Here is a 22,765-nt window from a genome sequence, read left to right on the forward strand (position 1 = left end):
TACAAGTCTAGGCCTAAGAAGATCTAGCCTCTGTTCCAGGTCCTGCTACTGACTTCCTATGGGATTTAAACAAGCCCCTCTGAACCTCAATGACGTGTTTGCTAAAGGGGGACGTCTGTGTTACAGGAATAAACTTGTTATTTGTCAGATAGTATGGAAATGAGCACATCAGAAAGACTAGAAATCTACTAAGTAATTCCAGAAGGATGAGTAGACTAGTGTGGGTTTAGTTGGCTAGTTCCAGGTACAATCCAAGAAGGAAATTCTTAGGAAGCCTAATGGACTTCAGTTACTAATTTGCTTGGTGCTCAGTAATATTTAAAACAGCTTGGATTTTAAACCACATGAAAAATATGCCACCCTGCTGTTCCCACAGGCGTGAGCCAACAACTCAAAAAACTACATCTAACTCCTGTGCCAGTAATACATTTATTATTTATGTTTTCAATTACATTTCCATACCAACCTCCACGTGTAAAACTGAAAAATTTAAGCATACACCCCCAAAGAATTATCCGTGTTTTTCTTACAGCAGGAACTGTATCTTTGAAAAGGCACCATTCCCCTTGACCTAAGTGGCATAATTCCCACTGAAATTTGTGTGAGTCAGAGTGGGAGTCCTTTTCCCCTCCTCAAAATGAGCACGCTACAGAAAAAAAGTCTTCTGAAGCTGTATAAAGTCAGAGGCTCAGCTGGTGCTGCAGTGGTTATTGAGCAGCTTGGGGCAGATGACTATTAACAAGAGCATCAGAGCCAGTGTGATGCCCTGGAAATGAACTAAATATGGCCGTGTTTAAATGAGAAAGGAAGTGAATCTTAGATTAGGAGTATTTATTAAAAGTGTCCTGGGCTTTGATAACATTGGAAGATTTCAATGCCCAAATACTGGAAACTTGACAACCAGCTCATTCATGTAACTTAGAATACACCATCAAAAATATCTAAGTCTAAGGCCTTAACTTCAGTGTACTACATGATCTTATGTCAGAGGACTTCTAAGGAAGCTGGGCCAAAGGCACGGTGGAAAAGCCTTTGTGGTCTTTTATATCATGTCCTAAAAATATCTGTGGAGCTTTATGACAGCTATCAGAATATTTTGGGTTTTTCTTCTCATTTAGACGTCAGGATGAGTGACCCTCCAGCACTGTAGTTCTAAAGGTCAGACCTACCTATTGTAAGTAAACAACATTTTGATGTATTAGTTAGATTTCAAACACTGAGCTGAGCAAAACCTGTCATCTGTCACCTATCCTCCTACTCTGAAAGTAATGTATATTCCGTATATTTAATATAAGAAAACATCTGTTGCACATATGCTAAAGTACATGTGACAATATGCAGATGCATTTAAAATATTGTAAAGTTACTCTGTTTTTCTGTTATATTTTCAAGTATTTCATGGCATGGTGTCGATTATAAAACATAAGAATATATCACAATCCTAGTGGCATGCCGGATGTATTAAGTAACAGGAACACTGACAACTTTTGTAGTATTTTATGTGTGTATTCTAACTGATCATGTCTTTTCCATTTGTTGCCTCTCTAGTACCCTACAAAAGATATGAGTGATATATATCTTTTTTTCCATATTGATGATTGCTAATCTAATACTCTGTTTCTGTGCTGTAATGCATTAACACTGAAAAATAGTCTCAGTATAGGAAGAAAAAAAGCCCAAAGCCCTTGGAGGTTGATAGTGCAAAACGATAGGAGAGATTAATTTTCACACTTTTCTGGAATATGAATATATGAAAATTTCTTTGGAGGATTATTTGAATCTGTTTACAGAGTGCTAGGCGCTTGCTATGTTTGATTTCTTACTAAAGCATACTTTTACAAAGAGAAGCATTATACAGTTGTAGGATTCCAAGTACCAGTTACAATAATTTAAAAAAGCTGTTAAAATAATGTACAAAGCCCTGCTTGCTGATATGAATTACAGTGTTTTGGCAGATGCATTTACTAAAAAAAAAGACTGTAGAGATATGGAGAGATGGGGTGCACCTATTACATATTTGAGACAGACACTTTCAACAGCATGTAGTTACCGTGAATGAAATTGGGCCTATCTTCTTCTAAGTCATCATCTTGAAATGACTCTTTCTAAAACAAGATCGAAAACAAGATCCAAACTACACCTACTAATTATCTCAGATGAATGGAACAGTTGTGGATTAATGGGAAGCATGTCATTGCTGGTCCAAATCCAGTGCTCCAAAAAAGAACCCTTATGGTTCTTGTTGCTTATACCTCCATACCTTTCATCTCTTAGCAGTGGTCTTCATTGGTTTAATTGACTAAATATAAGTGACTGGTGCTATTTGCAATGCTCTAACATATGCAAGAAATCCATATGACTGGCAGAAGTGTCGCAGGAACCTTGGGACCCCCTTGCCCCCTGGAGCTGCAGATGGAGGCCCAAGTGTGGTGAGCTGGGGCATCTCAAGGGGCAGTAGAAAGAAGTCTGTATTTAGATAATTGAATCAAAACTGCTTGAAAGTGTGAAGGTCTCCCAAAAGGTCTTTGTCTTATCTGCAAGTTCTAAGCAGACTTTTTGAGTACCCTGGGGTGCCTCATAGGGTGGCCAACAACAACGTTTGGGAACCCAAACAATGTCCTCTGAAAATAGTCCAAGGATTAATAGTGTTAAATTTATTAAAAATAAAAGTAAAATTTGACCTTCTAGAGGGGAATTTCTTATGGAATTCCCTTATGCAGTACTAGCACTCGCCCTAAAGTGGACCCCTATTTTTCATCAGTTGAAAACCTCTCTAGATTTCTTTACACCTAAACTTAGGTGACTTGTGCCACCTAAGATGCCTTATAGTAACCAAAGCATCTGCATAAGACTAACAGAAGTGGCACAGGACCCACGCACTACTAGAGACCCAATGCTTTGCTGTAGGAGCAACTGGTGTGTACATCAGGTGGGATACCCTGTATGGGTTGAAAACAACCATGTCAAAGAGAATTGGGTTAGCAATGTATTCAGAATGACTGATTGTATTGATGTAGCCCTTTGGCTACAATGTGAGTGCAGATACTAATCTAGGGAAGCCTGCGTTTAAATACCTGTTGTTTCAGACAGACTCCTGTCCCAATTCCCCTCAGCTCTCAGGGGGTCCTTTCCAGGCACAATAATTTGTTGGTCCTCATGCTGCTGCCAAAGTTTTGGCATGAGGTTCAATCCTGAAAATATCGGTACTCTGGTCATCACAAAGATATTTTAATTGCGGGCTTAGCTTTAAATGTCCAAAATCACTAGGATTGTTCAGCACTTTGCACGAATGAACCTGTAAAACTGGTTTTGTCTTCTTTCATTTACAGAGTGCCAGGCCTATTTCTGATATCACATAAACGAGGTGACAGAACAAAAAACATCTTCTTGCATCAGCTGACATGGTTCAGTGACTATGAAGAGTTGGGATTTGATTTGAGAAATCTTATTGTCCAACTTCACTAACTGAAGGAGGAGTTTCTAATAGTCTGAGACAAATCACCAGTAAATTGCCCCCAGCACAGTAAGAAGCACAACTCGGTTGTTCATCTCTTTATACATCCAACTTCCAGTGCTATTTTATGTTTCAATGGTACATAAGAGCATTAACAGCCTTCTCTGTGGGGACTTTTTTCCCCTCCCTGGTTATTCATTAGTGACTGTCCTCCATACAGGTTGTTGTATAGTATTTATGTATGTTTCCATGGACCCATTTGCTGTCAATTGATTTCACATTCAGACCATATGTAATGACTCATTTATTAGCTCTAGGGTCTCTTTATTTGCATGGACCACTTGTATTGATATCATTAGCCTTGAACAATCTCGGTAGTCCTGTTCCATGGCCATGAGCTTTTAAGTTATAAGCTCAGTTCTTATCAATGTTCATCTGTCAAGTTTTCAGTCAGTTCCGATTAGTCTCAGGTTAAAAGAAAAAGACATAGCAACAAAAACCCCCCAACAATAGTGGCACGTTCTTAGTGGCCACGGTCTCTTCTTTGTAACACACTCAGACAAACATTTCTGTGTTATTGTACTTGAGCATTTTACAATGTCTGAAATGCTTCTAAATATGAATTACATATCTGAAAATTATTAATGACATTCTTGGCATTCCATTAATGTTATTTATTATTTATCATGTGTCAGACGGAACAGCCTAGAGGCCTTTGCAAAGGATCAAGGGCCCGTTGAGCTAATCTCTTGCTAGGCATATCAATCCAGATGGATGAGCAAATGCAGGAGCACATGGCAAACAGCAAAACCTGTTTGTCAGTTCAGCATTCCAGCCTGCAAAATACAGCCGTAGCACAGAGGCAAAGGCACAGTTCATACTAACTGGCACCATCAGCTGTCACAGCTGAAAGGACATGGACTGAACAAAACCAGGCTGATTTTAGACTTATTTACTATGAATCATCTCATCTGTTCTTTAGCCTGAATGATCGTGTTTTCTAAAGCAGGCTTCGAAGGTAAGAGGAAGTATATGGTTTGGTTTTGGACCTGTGATATGGAATCAGAGCAAGGCTGAGGAGCACAACCAGTCTAGGAAACAGGAAAGTAATCCTTTGTACTGTATTATTAAGCATCGTCTTATAGATCTTCTAATTCTGGCAAATGAGAAAACCGATACTATTGCTGTGTTGAGCTCATATTTTGTATTAGGTGGACTCTCTCTGAAATAGGTGGCATTAAAAAAACTCTTCAGATCTCCACCACCAGAAACTCCTTCCATCTGCCATCGATAATGCATTCACCGATATTTCCACTTCTCCACCTCCTCCCCTCTGCAATATCAGGAGGAAAAGGACCCAATGGTTAGGGCCTACTCAGTGACCAGGAAGAGCTGGGGTCCATGATTTCTTCTGTTGCAGGTCTCCACCTGGGTCGCTTGTTGGGCTTTCTCAATCTTTTTTCCCTGTGTGTTTTATGGAGGATGATGTTGCCTTCCTGTGGGGCCACGAAGATTCATGAACCTGTTATTGATACGTGGTCTCTGCTTATCATCTCCTGGTCTCCCACATCACTTTTTTAGCTACCTGTGATTCATGATGTCAGGAGAAAGAAGGGTTGGGAGGCTGGTTATGAAGGATGCCAGGAGTTCAAGGGCGACAGCAGGGCTGCTGTGTGAGGCTCATGCTAACAGCCACAGTCCTTTATTAACCATCACACTTTCTCCCTTTAGGCTGCTCATGCTCATAGGCCTCTGAAAGCAGCCCAGAAAATACAACTGAAATCAGGAAATTTCCAAACGGCAACAAGGCCCAATAGCCAAATAAAATAAATGAGCTGGCCTAGGAAATCCGTGTAACTTGCCACCCAACAACAATAAACCAACCCTACAACATACAAACTAGAAAGGAAACAAAGAAGCCTTTTAATTATTTACAGTAGGCTTATTGTGGCTAAGTAAACATTGGCCAAGGACGTATAAAGTTAGCCTCAGTAAAGTGGGCTTATGCAGTTGTATGTAGCCTGTACATTTCACACAGCAGCTTTTTTAACCAGTTCCAGCCTAGTGTAAATAAAATGTATCTCCCAGCAGAAGGGCTGTAAAGCTGGGAGATGGTTTTCCACTTGCCAGTTTCACTGCAGTCATTTTATAATTAAATAAATTTATTATCAATTTTTGTCTTAAAGTGGGTGATCATGGAACTTTAGAGATAGAAAACAGTGTGCTGGCAGAAGAAAGCCTCCTGGGGCGGGAACAAGATAGTCCCACTGCACCCAGAGGTTTCTCCTAACTCCCTGGACTGTGCTCCAAGGTGGCTGGCACATGTGGGACCTAATGTCGCTGGCATGCTGTGAGAAGGTGAGCAAGGCAGGGCACTTGGGCCTGGTGGAGCTGGGCAGGAGGGAGACAACAAGCTCAAGTTGATCCAGCAGTCCTGCCCACAACCTGTATCTAGTCAACAAGTAAGCGAGGAAAAAAGGAATTTCGAATGTATGTACTCATTTGTATTAAAAAAACCAACCCAAGTGAAACAAACTCGCAAACTGAGGAGATTTGTGTGGTGGAATGAATGAAATCTAATGTTGTTTTTTTTTCTGTGGATTTTAGCAGGAAGCCTGTGGAGCATGGATTCACGGACTCTGACGGGGTGCAGACCAAAGACCTTTATTGCAGCAATTTGACAGGTTTTATAGCTTTACACACCCTCCATGCGCAAGTTGTGTCCTGCTGATAGGTTGAAGGTCGACTGCCACGTGCTTCTCCACTTCTTCCGATTGGTTTCCGCTGTCTGTTCACGAGGAGCAACAACTTCACTCTCACGTCCTGTTTCTTGCTGATACTTACTTGTTTTTCTGTTCTCTCAAGCCCTCTCTCAAGGACGCAGCTTTATCTCATCAAGGTCGAACAGACCTATGCTGCTCTCTCTTCCCACAGAAGGCCCTTGAAACCCTTTAGTATAATTTATGGCTTCACCCCATTCCTCCTTTCTTTCTCATTCTCTTCCCCCTGTCACCATCCCCCGCAGTTCCCTCCTGCCTCCCCCAGCCCCAGATAAGCACACATGGTACTGTGCCGCCCCTCCCCGCCCCTCACCATCTTGTGGCAAGGAGCAACACATAACAGATAGTGGTCGGGTTCCTCTAATGCCTTTTCTTCAGTGATGCATAACTTCAGCTTTCTCTCCTCTACCCAGTCCCCAGGTCTTATGAATTTGTGCCGTCCCTGAGACCTCCACCGCTTCTTGAATTTGATTGAAGTTGACTACAAGTTACAAAAGGTATTAGGAGGAGACCTGCAGATAGAAAGGCATAAACTTTTAGGAAATCAGGTTACAACTGGAAGAAAGCTCACAAATAAAATGTATGCACTCTACTGGTGACTGAGATGATAGTCAAGTAAACTACTTTCAGTCAACTAAGTACTTTCGAAATTAACACACTGGCCAACAAGAAAACAAGCAGCAAATCCAATCTCGCTTTTAAACAAAGTCCTTCCCATCGGTGCTAACACATGATTTTTATGACAGACACTCTAGCCCAAGAAAGTCGAGAAATTTCAGAGCAGATGGCAAACACGTTCCAGAAAATGATTGGCCAAAGCCTGATCTTCCCTGACCTTCTTGGACAAGATGAAGCTGAGATTACAATGGTTCTGAATATTTGGTTTTGGCTTCAGTCAGAGTTTTAGCAGGGACTAAAATGTGTTATCACTCAACAGACTCCTTGTTATTTTAGCGTACAAGGCAGAGGAGTGCCACTATTTCTGCCTACAAAAAGATTTATCTTCACTTTCCATAAATGAGTATGTTTTAATTTTTTAATGGAAATAGCATGTTGTTCTGACCACGCTAATCTTTCCCAAGAGTCTTGTAATAGCCTGTGCCTTCTTTTGCATCAAAATCCTTAGCCTTAGCTTTAAGGGTCTTTTCTGATTCCTGTTCTCGGATGCTCACTGTTCTTCTACTTAGTCTTCCACTTGTCCAGGTCTCCTTCTGCATACATCTGTGTTCCCTAAATAGCTGCTGGCCTCCTCCAGTGATTCTGACTGTAATGTACACAGGCTGAGAGACTGTAACGTTGATAGGCTGAGAGAGTTGTAGTTGTTCAGCCTGGAGAAGAGAAGGCTCTGGGGAGACCTTATCGCAGCCTTCCAGTACCTAAAAGGGGTCTACAGGAAGGATGGGGAGGGACTCTTTATCAGGGAGCGTTATGATAGGACACGGGGTAATGGCCTCAAGTTGAGAGAGGGTAGATTAGATTGGATATCAGGAAAAAGTTCTTTACTGTAAGGGTAGCGAGGCACTGGAACAGGTTGCCCAGGGAGGTTGTGGATGCCCCATCCCTGGAAGTGTTCAAGACCAGGTTGGATGAGGCTTTGAGCAACCCGGTCTAGTGGGAGGTGTCCCTGCCCATGGCAGGGGGGTTGGAACTAGATGATCTTTAAGGTCCCTTTCAACCTGAACAATTCTGTGATTCTGTGTGATTCTGTGATTCTGTATAAACAAGTGTTTACACAGTGTTCAATTCAGCCATCTTTCCCTTGCAGAACGTGACTTTCTGCAGACCTAGTCTTGATCTCCTGTTTCCTAGGTTTAAAGTTATAGTCTGCAATACAACACGGTGACAACAGCAGCACGCGTTTCCTCCTTCCCAACCTGAACGGTTAAAAAACTATGCGATATGCAAGAAAAAACTAAGAAGTGCTGCTTCACCTTGCTTCTTGTGGCTTTCATAAGGCAGCATCTGGCCTGTTAAGCGGACAGAGTTATCACAGGAGACAGGGCATTACGCATTGCAAATCAGGAACTCAGTATTATGTAACAATCTAAAAAATATGCAAGTATGGTTTGAATGAAATACAACTGCTGGGCTACCAAACAGATAGGCAGCCAGGAAAGTAATTACAAATACAGATAGAAAGGAAAAAAGAGACACCAGGGAAATGTCTTACAATATTTTCTGGTAATCAGTCAGTAGTTCGTTGTCCTTAACACGGGTCAGAAAAAAAAACCCTACAGGTTAAATTCTGTTGGCCTTTACGTTATTTTTTAATAAAAAATAATTTATAGAAAGCCCCACAGGAAAAAAGTCAACAATGTAGTTACCTTTCAATATATTCAAATGATAATTGTTATTTGGAACATAGGATATGCCAGACGGTATCACTTCAGTAGTTTATCTACTTTCCAGTACCAGGCTACATAAGATACTGATCACAGAGAGTTTTTCTAACAGCCATCAGAGTTTATCATAAACACTTTTAGCTCTCTTAATAACCCTTCTCTTAACTAAAGTGTCATTTTCATTGGGTTCATTTAGCACTGCTGTTGCTTTGGCAAGAAGGAGACAAGCAGTATTAAAAAAAAATAAATGTTCACATACAGGGAAGAATTTCAAGTAAATCTTTGCAGAAACCATTGACTTTGTTGCAAGTAAATGTAATGTAGAAATACCATTTTGATCAATTTAATCTTATCCTTGTCAATGTTTTGACAGACTTAATGAACATCAGACAAGGCCCAAGATTATTTCAAAGAGCAAATGGTCAAAGTGATTTAATTTTGTTAAGATAGTATTTTAATTTCACTGTAATTTATTAGTTTTGTTTTGAAACATCATGTGTTTTTTTTTCCCCCAAGGTAACTTAGCAGCAGAAAAGATACTTTTCCATCCCAGTCAATCTACTTTCTTCAGGGATTTCTCAGTCTGGTAGCCAAAGCTGATTATATGGAAAAGATCTTTAGGCTAATAAACAAACAAACATTGCATTCTTCCATAACACTTATTATTTGCTATGGCCTATTTTTGGTTCTTAGTTTGGTATATGTTTGGTTTGATTCAGGACAAAAAATGCCTCATAATTTGGAAAAATTTGGATCTAGCGGTCTCACCTGACCTTTGGCTATTAAGATGAGTCTCCATCAGTACTCCGACTCTGTATACTGGTTTGCTTCCGGCTCCAGGTAGAGGTTCGGAATTCAGATCCCCATTTTACAGAAACACCAAATTTGGAGAATAGGGATAAAGTTTTAAATCAGAGCTATTCTTTCTCCTGGGTATTTCTTACTGGCTGAATTAGTTGCTCCATCTCACTCCTGCTACCCATGAATCCCACTCGGAGATGTGGAGACCTATCAGGACAGTCTGCGTGGCAGGAGAACAACTGGATGTTATGAATTCTGCTCTCAGAGAGGGAGCCTGAAAGGCTTCTATTGTTGCTCAGCGCTATTGCTCAAGGTTGTGTTGTGCATGTGTGTGGATCTACAACAGTCACTGCCCAAACCCCTAATGAAACTTGGAAAGCCAGTTCTTTCTTCATGAGAGATAAGACTCTACTGTTTCTCCCTTTCTCTTTTTGTCTTCATGTTCTTGTCTTTTGTATGCACTTCTCAGAAAATTCTGTAACCAAAAGAAAGTGAAACACTATAAATGGTACATAACTTACCCTATGGATAATTTTCTTTCTTCTACCTACTTTATGGCAATGCCTGAGGCATATGACAATGGACACTCTTCTTTTCTAGTGATTTATGGACAGCATTAGATCACTAGCATATTTTTAGTTCCTTTCTTCAGTCTGTGCTTGTATCAATTTGTAAAGATTAATTTATTTGTCATGCTTTTGCCCAATGGGAGTTAAAAAAGCTGGGGATTTAAGTCTTAGCACCGTAATGATGTGAACAGTCTACTTCTCTGTCCAAACTCCTTAAATTAGTACTATATATGAAAAGAGGAGGGAAAGGGAAGGGAAGGGAAGGGAAGGGAAGGGAAGGGAAGGGAAGGGAAGGGAAGGGAAGGGAAGGGAAGGGAAGGGAAGGGAAGGGAAGGGAGGGGAAGGGAAGGTTTCATTTCACAAAGGCTTGTTATTTTAAGTAAGCACATGCATTGTAAATAGTAATTGCCTAAATTGCCAAACACTAGTTGTTGTATTCACTCATGGTTATTTTCATTCCTGTATGCCTTTCATCTAGTTCCATCATTTTAAAACTAACAGAGGCTGAAGTATACAGTGAGTTTGTAAAGACTTCCAGTTGGCTCCAATTGCATTTCCTGACTGGTGTTATTTTTCTATAGCTTCTGGATCTCAGGCAAACATTTAAGCTTGGCTTTAGGCTTATGCCAGGAAAAGTATTGGCCCAGATATCAAGTTTAAAGACACATCACTTTCCCTCTTCCTCCTTTCTCTTCTATTCTTAATACCAAAACAATAAACTCCTAATAAAATGGGGTGTTATTTTAGTTCTTCAGAAATAATATTGTTCTAGGAAGAAAAACAGTTTGCAGATGGGCATTAAATTTGGCTGTAAAGAAGGCCTCTCACTCCTAAAGCTGCTACCAGTATCTGGCTGACTGAAGAGAGGACAGATAACACAGGGAAAATGATGGTAATAAAACCTCATATTCTCATGTAATATAAGAGTTATTTACTCTCTTGGCTGAATCTTTACAGTTCGGTGAGATTTTATGAGGTCAATATTACTGTGAATACTACAGCGTCTGGAAATGACCAACTGTTCTTCCTGAGGACTTAGTGGTGTTAAGTCCCACCTTCCTTACCCACACCAGACTTTCACTGGATTCAGTAATCAATTGCTAGGGCTGCAGTTTTTTAAGAGAAGTTAATTTTCAGCATTATTTATCACACAATAGTACAATCTTAGGGCTTTGAGAAAAAAAATATATTTGAGTTACTGTAATAAACACCAATGTTCTGTACAATGGTCAGTATTAAAAGAGAAAATCACCCTGTGATATTTCTTCCATTCTAAGGTGTTGATCTACAATAGAATGAGTATTCAACCCAGAAAGAGTGGTTGACCAATTTCTAAATATGAGTAATTCTAAGTTTTATTTACACTTTCCCACAGGATCAATTAGATTTTTTTACTAACAACATGTTGAATATAAACCAGTGCAAGATATTGCCTTCTATGCAAATCTATGGGTGTTGTGACCTTAAACTACTGGGCCTTTACAGAATATTTTATTAGAGAGGAGGAGAAAAAGTTTTTAATTTTTCTTCATCTCTTACCTGAAAACTCTGCATCCTCTAAAGGAACCTGAAAGATACCCAAGCACAGTTATCTTCACAGGATTTCCATCTTGTCCTCATCTTGTTTTGGCTTGTCAAAGCTGCAGCATCACTTTAGTTTAGCACTTCTGTTTTCTGCCTCAGCTGCAGCCACTGGCTGAAAGGAAAGGAAAGACAATTAAGATATTTGTTTTGTAAAAGAGGGAATCAAAAACCGTAAGATTTGGAATAGTCTTTTAGTTTTCTTCAGTGAAGCTTGTTCCCCCTTCCCAACTCTGTTTTGAAACAGAAATGCCCTCAGCTGCATAGCCAGCAGTGATTATTTAGTATGAGTTGGATTTACCTCTGAGCGTGTTGGATCAAATTCCTTTCTCAGAGATAATTACAATCTAGGTGTGTTAGTGCGGTTTCTTCATGACTGTATCCATGACTGGCAGCAAAATCACATAGCTGGCTTTGAAAGCTCTTCCCAGGAGGTATTCTTGCCATTCTTGCACTATTTCCTTGATTTCCTAGGAGGGTTGTGAATCTGATGTTGCCTTGCCAATGACTCTGGGTGCTCACGTATTAAAAACACCAAAAACCATTTTGTAGATGTCTAGAAGGGTTATAACACTGTATTTGTTATTGCTGTGGCAGTGACTTCAAGCTCAGTTCCATATGTGCTGTGAGTAGCTTTGGGAATTACGTTAAATAATTATTGTACAGAGCTACTGTCAGAACTTTTTTGGTTTTTTGGTGCATCTTTGGCCGTCTTGAATCCTTCATTCTGAAATTACAACAGAAGTAAAGTCCAACCAAAAAGTTCAACTTACTTCCTACACCATGGGGACATTTGCATGAGAGGGGAAAATCACCTTATTTATCATTTGTAAAATAAAGAAATATGCTATGGAAGTTGCTGGGATGCAATAAATTTGTGTTCTTCTGTTAGAACTGTCAAAAACTTTCCAGTACCAGAAGGTAGCCATTACTGCTATGGTACAGATTGCAAGATCTCACCTAGAATGCCAAACTACTGCCCAGTGTTCAAAAGCAATAAATTCAGCTTCAACAGGGTCAGTTAAGGTGGTCAGAAGATAAAGGGCTTGATTAGGAAAGACTATAACTTGCAGAGTTTAGTGTAGAGGAGGTGTAAAGAGAATGCAATTACTCCGAATAATACAAATGAAAGAATATGTATATGGAAATACACAGTAGAGAGGGAGAAGAATTCTTTAGACTAATAAATAATATTTAGTAAAAGAAAGTCCTGATACCAAAGTGAGGTTCTGGTATAGCTTTGAAAGGTTATTCCAGCAGAAAGGACAGAAAACACTGAGTAGGCAGCTGGGGAGCAGATTTGATGAACTATGAAATCCCCTCTGGTGCTCCTTTCCTATGCCTTTTGAAAGCATTCTGTCTACAATACATTCGTTTTAGGAGCTTTTTTTTCTGTGTTCAGTTTTACCTATTAGTGACCTACTTGGGCCAGCATAAAGAAATTGCTTGACACATGATGTTTGACATTTGTTTCATCCCCGTGTAGTAAAACTATGTTTTATTCTGGATCAATAATATTTTCTTCATCACATCAAAGATGAACTAAATCACCGCAAAGGAAAGGTTTATTTTTTTTACATCTTACTAGAAATCAGTGGTTGCCAACATGTATACTGCTTGAGTTCCTTACAAAAACTTTTACATACTTTCATTGCTCCCCCAGTGTTGGACGTTTTCCACAGTCCCTTGAATTATGCACCCAATGAGTGGGAGGTAATTCCCAGCAAGGAGTTTAGTTTACACTGGTACTGTCCTGCTGTTTTAAAACAGTGAACCAGGAGAGTACTCAGCTAAATCTGTGGTAATAATGACAGCTTAGTGTTGATAAGCTGTGTCTTTTCTTCTTTTCTTTTAATTAGGCAAACTGACATTGCTCCTTACTGTTTTGAAGAGAAGGATGGTCTGTGGTTCTTATTCTGTTTTGTTGTGGTTTGGTTTGGTTTTTGTTTGGTTTTTTTTCTGGTCATGCCTGGGATTGTGACAGCCTTTACCTGTTTTTAAATAGGGACTAGAACTTATTTATTTCCCCCATTTAGATGCCTTGATCTCCAGGGCAGACTAGTACCTTTTATGTACAATGCTTAACTACAAAAAAATCCTCATAGTTCGATTGAAGCCCATAATGATATAAATTGTAATTCTGACTGAGATTTATTTCAGAACATCCACATTATTAAAGCTATTTCACTAAATGCATAGATGACTTTTTTCTTAGATCTTCACTACAGAAGGAAGTACTGTGCTCTCTAACTTTCTCTGCAGCTTAATGCCATCAGTATACATAAATTTAAACTAAAACCAAATTTTATCTCAATATTTATCTTTTTACCAGTTGATGGGTCCATGGGCTGAAGTGCCATTCACAGCGCAGGGGTGCTTCATAATAGACTAATTTGCATAAATACTAAATAATTTACATATATAAATTATATATCAAAATGCTCTCTAGAATCTATTCAATTCAATGATATTGTTGTTTTGTAGCCTTTAATACTGCTGAATCTTTAATATTTAAATCCAGCACCTTTTCCAAAGCAAACCCACAGGAATTCTTTAAAATTTTTTTAACTGTACTGACTTTGTTATTAAGACAACTTGAACTTGATTTTGCTGTACTAAGAGAGATACAGAAGATTTCATCAGAAGTTTGGGCTCATGAAAAAGCTTCACATGAAAATTATCTAAATATTCAAAAAACCCACTAATCATCTAGAGAATTGTAGTTGTTCAGAAAGGTAATTAGGTGGGCATAGAGGTACTGCCTCAGTGACTCCAAGAGCCTTCTTTGTTCAATGAGCAATGAAAGTTTTATGCCCAGAAATGTAAGCAAGAAAAGAAAAGCAAGCAGACAGAAGAAGGGCCAGAATATTATTCCATCTAGGTTTACAAAACTTATAAAATACCAGCAGAAAATCAAGTACAGATGAGTGGATTAGAGAAGACCTTCCAAGGTTTTTCCAGTGGCTTTTGGAGTTAAGGTCGAGTGGGTCTCCACAATACTCAGTATGAAGTTTTCATTTGTCAACATAAACTGCCAAGTAAGAAATATTTCTATCAAGTGATTAGGTACACTGCATATTAACGATGCATTGAACCTATAAAGCAAACCCCATTTTTAAAACAGTGTTTAAAATTGTTTTATAGATATAGGCGGTACTATTTCTAGCCTTCACAGTTTATCTGTTAAAACATTTAGTCAGAGCTGTCACAATGTCAATAGCAAATCTATTTATTAATATGTAAGTCAAGACTAGACCAAAAGAGTTGCTTCACCATGCATTGTTTTAAAATGTGAAATTATAGAGATTCATCTAACGGTATGCAGCCCTCACTGTGGATGTCCATGTATCTAATGGATGTATCCATTAGTCACCTTAGACTTGTTCTATAGTCAGTGGGGGAAAATGTGCATTGTAATGGCATGATTTACCTTGCTATAATGCGCACATCTCTAATGCTTGCTTTTGTCTACTGCTTGTAAGGGAAGCCCAGGGTGATTAGCCCATACGGAGTGATTTACTACAATTGACTAAACATGATGTCTAATGATTTTTAATGACTAGAGTTATCCAAACTGACTTCCAGCTATGGACTAATCTGAAAGTCCTGTGTTGTGTCTTCCAGCCTTTATGGATGTCTGAGACACCACAGGATGCATAAAATATTACTAGATTCCTGTGAGTGATTCCAGCCTTAGGTGCCCTCTTCTGGTTGAGCACATAATTCTCTAGACTCCGTATTCCATTGACTGGACATGTTATGATTGCCTAAACATAAGTATCTACTGCAATCAGGGATGGCTTAAAATGCGTGAGACATTGTCCATCAGATGTAACATGGGTCTGCAGAAGACCTGCACCCTTCGGTGCTATTCATGCTATTCATGCTTCTTCATGCTATGTGTAAATTGGGCTGTACATCCCATCCACTGCTGTGAGAGCTTTCACACCTGTCTCTCTCAGATGTGAACACCAACTTATATTTGGTTCTTAGATACCTGCAGTCTGGTGCTGAATCCTTTTTACAAAGTTATTAATTCCACTTCTAGTAAACCTGTAAATAAAATCAGTCATTTTAGCAAGCTTTTGCTTTTACAGATGATAGTCTGCCACAGGGTTAGAACGCTGAGCTACCCGTTTGCTTTATTTTTGACCTACCGAGCTGCATAATATTTAATATTTTGCACAGCCTCCAGCACAGGTAAAATGTTGCAAAAAACCCCTTTGCTTTAGAAATTTATCTTACTGAAAATGCTACTAAATTCGAGTTTGGTTCTTTAAAACAGTAAAAGAAGCAGACATCAAATCAAGAGGAGCTGTGGAATACACATTATTTTGGCTCTCCTTGCAGACCTTGGGAGGGATTCAGTAGCTTGAACATAAGTGTCTAGTGCTGTTTTACATGCCCCAGGACACTCGAGACATCTGCATGAGGCTGACAGGTATGTCACAGGACTTACAAGAGACCTATGTCCTCCTAGACAGGCGGCTGGGGACCAGGTGGGGTCGCCTGAGATGTCTCAAGTGGCAACAGATGCCAATGTTTAAGCAATTGAATCCCGTTCTTTGTGTACAATAGAAGCCGGACCACCGTATGTGTTGCCTTGTCAGACACAATGCAGCTAGCATGAAAGCTTTCCCTCTGACAGGAATCACCATCAATGATTTGTCTTTTAAACCATGCTTAATAAATTATTAAGAAATAAAACCACATGCATTAAAGAAGCTTAGGGCTGGGTTCTGAGCTAATATAAATTATTGCAGCTGCACTGACTTCAGTGAAACGACTCCTTTCTTTTAATCAGCTGAGGATCCGACTCCTAATAGAGCGTATGCATGTCTCTTACATTTCACATCCACTGACGTGGGATTTCCTGGAGTCAAGAACATGTGCTGCTTGGCACAGTGTGTCGGGACGTGGTTGCTGTCATTTGGGTGGCTTCAGATAGTGTCCCTTCCCTAGGCAGCATTAGTGTGAGTTACAGTTACTCTTTCCAGTCATGAAGAACAAAATTAAACCATTTTTAAAAATCCCTCTTTTTCTTTAACTGTGCGTGAGAGCACATGTCCTTCAGCCATTGTATCATTTTTGGCGGCAGTTGGGTCAGGTTTCTGATGTTTTGAGAGGATGTGGGTGGTGGCTGTACTCCTTATTCCTGTGAAAGACTCCTGGCACACCCAAGGGAAAAGATGGATGGCTCCGGTCTGTGGAGCATCCCATGGTGCAGCCTTCTCTTTGGAAGTTCATTCCTCCTGAGGTATATGTGGCCTGTATCCATCCTTCCCAATTTCCAATGAAAGACCACAAAATTTTGGGTTAAAAATAACCACCTATTACAAAAATATTGATTTTCCTATTTCTAACTGCAAGATGAGCAGGATGTTGAGACTGAAGGGATTTTTTCCCACTCTTGATTTTAGCTTTTTATTAAAATACTGAAGTAGTCCTTGGCTTTATAACTCCTAATTAATTACCCAAACATGGCCTAGATCACTTCCAAGATCAGAGGAGGGCAGGTGGGATAATACAGTGAAAAACCTAGGGATGAAATACAGTCCATCTAATTTAAGCTGATAGGATACGCATCTGCCTATCAGAGGCATCTGCTTCTTTCTGCTGCAGCTCTAGAGAGTTGAGCATCAGGACTGTGCATCAAGAAGAACAATTTGGGCATATTTTAGGTGCTAAATATAGTTGCAGTGGATTCCACCCTAACTGTTTAAAACCTTTAAGCATCTGCTGTATTTCTTGCAAGGAGGAGTTGCACGTGAGTGACTGGTTTCTTCATTTTTCTGTATAAATTGTCATAATCCTTTGTAAAAAAACACACTTTGTAATAAGAACTATTTTCTTTCTGTTATCTTTTTATTGGTAGGCAAGGTATAAGAGTTCTAACCTCCTTTTTCCTCCCTCCCTTTGTAAATATAGGTATCATTTCTTCAAGAGGTATATGCTTTTATTGTTATAAATGGAAAAGGAAAGTATACAATGTAAATGGAAAACATTATTGTTATCAGTAGGAGAAAAAAAATAATAATCGTGTTTACTGAAATGACTGTCAGGCAATGGCAGCTGTCAGACCAAGCATGACAGTAAAGCAGAGAAATAACATGGATTGGCCAAAAGCCCATTCACATCAGCATTTTGAATTACAATTTTCTGCAGTATTTAGCTGTTTATAAACTATTTTAGGCTGAACAGAAATTTCAGTTTTGACCTATTACACAGTCACCAGCTTCTCTGCTCTCCACAAAGGGAGAATTGGCTTGGCATAATATTTAGTTACTCTTTTGAAGAGACCTTTTGTCTGAGTAATTGGTTCTTGCTGATGGCTGAAGACACAGACATGAGCTCCCTGAAATTTGTATGTGAGCTACAACTCAAGGTGAGCTAAATGCCACTCATCCATGAGTGATGCACGGAAGATTTGTGTCTGCTGCTGTCATCAGGTCTCTAACACAAGCTGTAGTGACGTTTTGTGATGGAGGACTCCCACTGTGTTTCCAGCACGTGGGAGAAGTGGAGCCTGCCACGTTGCTTTGAGGTTTTTCAAAGTGTTTGGTATGCTTTGCCTGTTGTTATGGTTTTCAGTCAGCAAGGGAAAACAGCGTGTTGGTCAGATATGCTATGGTCTGCTAACCCAGAGAAGATACAAACATGTCTGCATACTCAGTCTAGACTTACGCCAGAACCTCTGGGCATGCGATTTTTACCTCCTTTGGTGTACTGCACAAAACTGGGGCCATCGGACGTCCAGGAGAGATTTCACAGGTAGAAGATGCTTTCCTCACTGCACAACATACACATAATTTAGACCGCAATGTAAAAAAGGAAACAGAGTCAAGTCTAGCCAGTCTTTCCATTGCTGTGCAGGTGGGTAAACCTGAGCTTACTGACACCGCAGTGGTCAGTACAACTGAGTGGAGAGGGGAAAGCTGTGCCAGGAAACTTAATTAACTTTCCCCTGGAGTGGAGAAATGAAGCAGCAACTGAACCATGGTCTTTCCTGTATAGTCTGGTAGTAAAGCAGTGACAAGGCCACAGCTGAAATACAGCATTCAGAGACCGGGAAATTTTTAAAAAATATAATCCAATTCTTTTCCTGAGTTTCAGAACAGAAAAAATGGGGAGGGGGGAAGGAAATAATAGGAAATGAGTCTTGTTAATGCATTAGTAAAGTTGGATACTTTCAGTGTAAGAAAAATAGTGGCTTATGCTAGATATACTTCTAAGCGTGCCAGTAATTGTTGAGAGAACAAGCCATATCACGAGTCTTCTTACCATGCAAAAGACGTTTGGACTTGATTCACCAAAAACTTTACTCAAGGTTTACAGAGTAAATTAGTTATTTTTGTTGGCATTGCACTGCTGTGAAAAATTGTGGTCGTGTGAGGATGAAACCAGATGGAAGTTCCCCTGCAATACTTGCCTGGTTTGAACAACTTGTTCTTCCTCGTTTCACTTCCCACATTAAATTATTTACCATCAAAAAGGGAGGTTATACTATACTTGGGTATGATTAGATTATAATTTACTCAGCCATGGCCTGATTCTACATTAAGTAAGATTTTCCTGATTACATCATAAGCTACTCAGTGTGATGTATATGTTTCTTTGTCCTGCATGTCAGATATTCTTCATTTCATAGCAAAGATTATATAAGAAAGGATAAGTTTACTCAGTGGTAAGTGAAAACTAAAACTCGATGTGAGATGTTTTTGCAAGAATCAGAGCAATTATTTTAACTTGTTTGCCTCTCTTTCTTCAAGACATACTCTAAATTTCGTTTTTTTTCCGTTTAAGAAGTTCTGTTCCTAATTTGAAGAACAATGCCTTATGTTTACATGAGTCTAGTCTGAGTAAGAGAAACAGCTTCTTTAAATTCAACTGCAAACTCTGTTTAAATATCTATCGTTCATATCAACTGAAAATTGAAAAAATATGAACTGAAAAGAGATTAAAAATACTCCAGAGACTTCTTCAATGAAAAGCTGATAAATACTTAAGAACTGTAAAGAACATGAACCAAATGTCCAAAGATATGATACTAATCTGATTTTAAATTTATCTGATGAATTCTGGAAAAATGAGAAGCTCAAGCTTAATTCAGTGTTTACATCCTCAGCTTTATTTTCTAGATTCTTTGTAATAGGATGACAATAATGGAACCTAGAAGCACATGAACTTCTCTACTACAATTGGTTAAAAAAGTAAAATATTGAAATAAACTCAGTTATGAAAGTTTTTAAAATGTGTTTGAAGATATATACATACAAAAATACTGCTAGAAAATAATTTCAGAAGTTGAGTGTATTTTCTTCTTTTGCAAGACAAGCATTTGCAAGACAAGCATTTCCTTTTGCAAGGCAAGTGTATTGTCTGCCTGCTGGGAGTCATTAATCTAAATGAAATAATTTTATAGAATCCATCTAATTCTGTTGATTTACATTGGAATTAGACTTACATTAGGGCTGAACTTGGCCTTTTAACACCCTACTGTGGTGACTGATCATTTTGTACTTCCAGGATACCAATAATTCTTTTAATATGTTAGAGAAATTATGAAGAATGTATCCCTGTCACATTTGTATCTTATTCTGAAGTATCAGAAATAAAAAATAATTTAAATTTTTTTCTTTCTAATAATTTGTATAGGTCCTTGAATCCTGCAGGCCTCTTTTGATGTATTATGCATAACTTTAGTACCCCTTTTTCTTCATCATATAATCAACATATGTGTATTCTTTTATACTTGTTACAGTGCTAAAATATAGAAGGAGCATGCTTGGAAACCAATGTATAGTATGGTTCCAAATCCTTCCTCTCAAATAGAGATTGAATAGATCCCCACTGATTATCAGATACCTAAACGGAGTTAATAGTAGGCACTTAAAAATATGTTTATCCATTTCAAAGTAAATTAACACTCCAGTCAAAATTCATGCTGAGTCTAATTTAACGGAAAGTGATTGGAATTTGGTAGGCGTGAATGCAGTCTCCTACTGTCAAAAATGTTCTCTGATTTACTTTGCGAGGTGAATTTAAGTCAAAACTTCACATGGAAGTTCATGGGATAAAAGAAGTGATGAAATAAAGGGTTATATAAGCAGCTCATTTAACTCATAAAAACCAATAAATTAGTATACACAGCTTTTATTTACACAATTTTTGCATTTCGTTAAAATGAAAGACTTGAACTTTAAAAAGATGAAGAATGCGTGCAGGAAGAAAAGACAAGTATGACATAAATGAGGTCTACAATTTCTCAAAATTACATCCTCCCTGTCTGCAACATTTCCACTGATCCCCTTGGTTCTTTAATGGAAGTTTACATAAGCATGGCTTTTCTGGACAGCCTAGTATTTTTCCAACAGCAGTTGCCAGATGCTTATCAAAGAGTTTCAAGCAGACCGTATGTAAACTCTCCCTGATATAGCTTTTCTGGAAATTAGCAGTTTAGAGACTTCCTGAGACAGACATCACACTATCTCCAGGATGCTGATAGCCACCAATGAACATACCCTCCAGGTACCTGTATAATGTTTGAACACATATGTATTTGACCTCCCTAGTGTCCTGTGCCAATGCCTTCCCTGACAGAGTCATGTTCCACGTGAAGACAAACTATGGACTTTGCAGCTTTTCAAACCTGTTGCCTGATCATTCCATGCCCCCCTCAGTCGTGCACTATGGTTAGAAGTGCAACGTGCTACTGTTTTTAAAGGCACATCATAGATTCAGGACAATGCTTATAGGTACCTTTTGCAAAGCAGGTATTGCATTGTACCTCAGCTTCTCTCTTAGTGAAATGGTACTGAGGAATACTTACCTTACCGAAGCATATACTGAGAGGAAGAAAGGTGGTTAGATACACATACTTTTATGCTGTATAAGAACATCTTTTAATTAAATGAAGGTTCAACATATTTGTGAAATTCAGTAATGTCCTTGTGGAAGTGGAAGATGGCATAGTATACCTAATAATTAGCACTTGGCATGATAGCACTGTACAAAATGTCAGCAATGAACTTGAGCAAGTCTCATCAGGAGAAAATAATTTTAAAACCATCAAACAACATGTTTGGAGTTCGCGTGATGTAGGAAAGCTTTTGTTTCTCATAAATTTTTGAAGTGCAGTGCTTGTAAGCAGTTTCCTGGCTAAGAGACTGGTTGCTGAGCTCTGGCCAGGCATGGACTGAGCATGCAATACGTTGATGTGAGCTCATAAGTGACTTTCATTTACTAAACTGACAGACAGGCTTCAGAGTTTGGATACTTCTCTAAAATCCTGTGTAAGATGGATGACTTGCTTTCAGATTCACTTAAGCAAAGATGTTTGGCCACGTTTAATTTGCTAAAGTAATTTCCAGATGAGTAGTTTCCTCCAATTGTCCATTAACATTAAGTGAGATTAAGGGAGCTATTAAATACTGATTCTTTTACTCAGGAGATCTCTATGCCTAGACAGCTTTCCTGCTGATATTTATGAGAACTCTTCTGATATACTTATACCTCATATGCTAAATATTTTAAATTCCTCCAAAGAGACAAAGCAGGTGGCTTTGTACTCATTACAAGGAAATCTCATTTTGCTGTCCAAATTAGCTGTGGAACCAAAACAACATAAAATGTATGCCCGTCTCCCTGATAAATGTTGACAGAACCCTCTTGCCAAAAAAACATCCATTTAAATCCAAAGTATTAGAACTAGTTGTGTTCATACAGCTTTTATTTACAGTGGGGAATTCTTTGCAATGATCTCTGACAAGCTATCAGACTATGATTAGTCATGGGTGAACTTCGAAAATATACTTTAGTAAGGCAACTAAAACACTGCTTGTTTATCCAGACTTCGCTAAACCTTTTTAGTGAGAACATCTGATAAGATCTGGCATTCTCCTGAGATGATCAGTACTTGCAAATTCTGGCTGAGCTGTGCATGGGAAATATTAAAGAGGTTTCTCTAGTGTAGGTGAGAGAGGTTTGGGCAAAGGAAATTCAGGTTGGTGCCCAATTTATGACACTTGTGTTATATATGACATGTCTAGATCTTTTCAAAGACCGTCATAAAACAATAAACAATGATAATAATTGGTTAGAATACAAAGAGTTAAGAATCCTGATGAAAATACTAAAAATATTTTGCAGCCTCTAGGCATTTTGGAACACCTCTACAGACTGATTTTAGTTAATTACCTTGCAATATTTACTTCTACTTGCAATTCACTACATTTCTAC

The sequence above is a fragment of the Rissa tridactyla genome, chromosome 1, assembly GCF_028500815.1.
Source record: "Rissa tridactyla isolate bRisTri1 chromosome 1, bRisTri1.patW.cur.20221130, whole genome shotgun sequence".
Lineage (NCBI taxonomy): Eukaryota > Metazoa > Chordata > Aves > Charadriiformes > Laridae > Rissa > Rissa tridactyla.